This window comes from Callorhinus ursinus, unplaced genomic scaffold, assembly GCF_003265705.2.
Source record: "Callorhinus ursinus isolate GAN/ISIS: 27379988/994484 unplaced genomic scaffold, GSC_fseal_2.0 scaffold168, whole genome shotgun sequence".
NCBI lineage: Eukaryota > Metazoa > Chordata > Mammalia > Carnivora > Otariidae > Callorhinus > Callorhinus ursinus.
The window spans coordinates 61429-61705 of record NW_027397230.1 but is presented as its reverse complement, the minus strand read 5'-3'; positions in this window follow the sequence as shown (position 1 = coordinate 61705).

Below are 277 nucleotides of genomic sequence, written 5' to 3'. Positions count from 1 at the left end.
AAGTTCCATGTACAGTCGAGAGGAAGACATATTCTGTTTTAGGATGTTCTGAATATATCTGTGAAATCCATCTGGTCCAGTGTGACAATCGAAGCTCTTGTTTCTTTTTTGATCTTCTGCTTAGATGATCTGTCCATTGCTATGAGTGGAGTGTTGAGCTCTCCTACTATTAATGTATTATTATCAATGTTTCTTTTTTTTAAATTTTTTTATTGTTATGTTAATCACCATATATTACATCATTAGTTTTTGATGCAGTGTTCCATGATTCATTGTT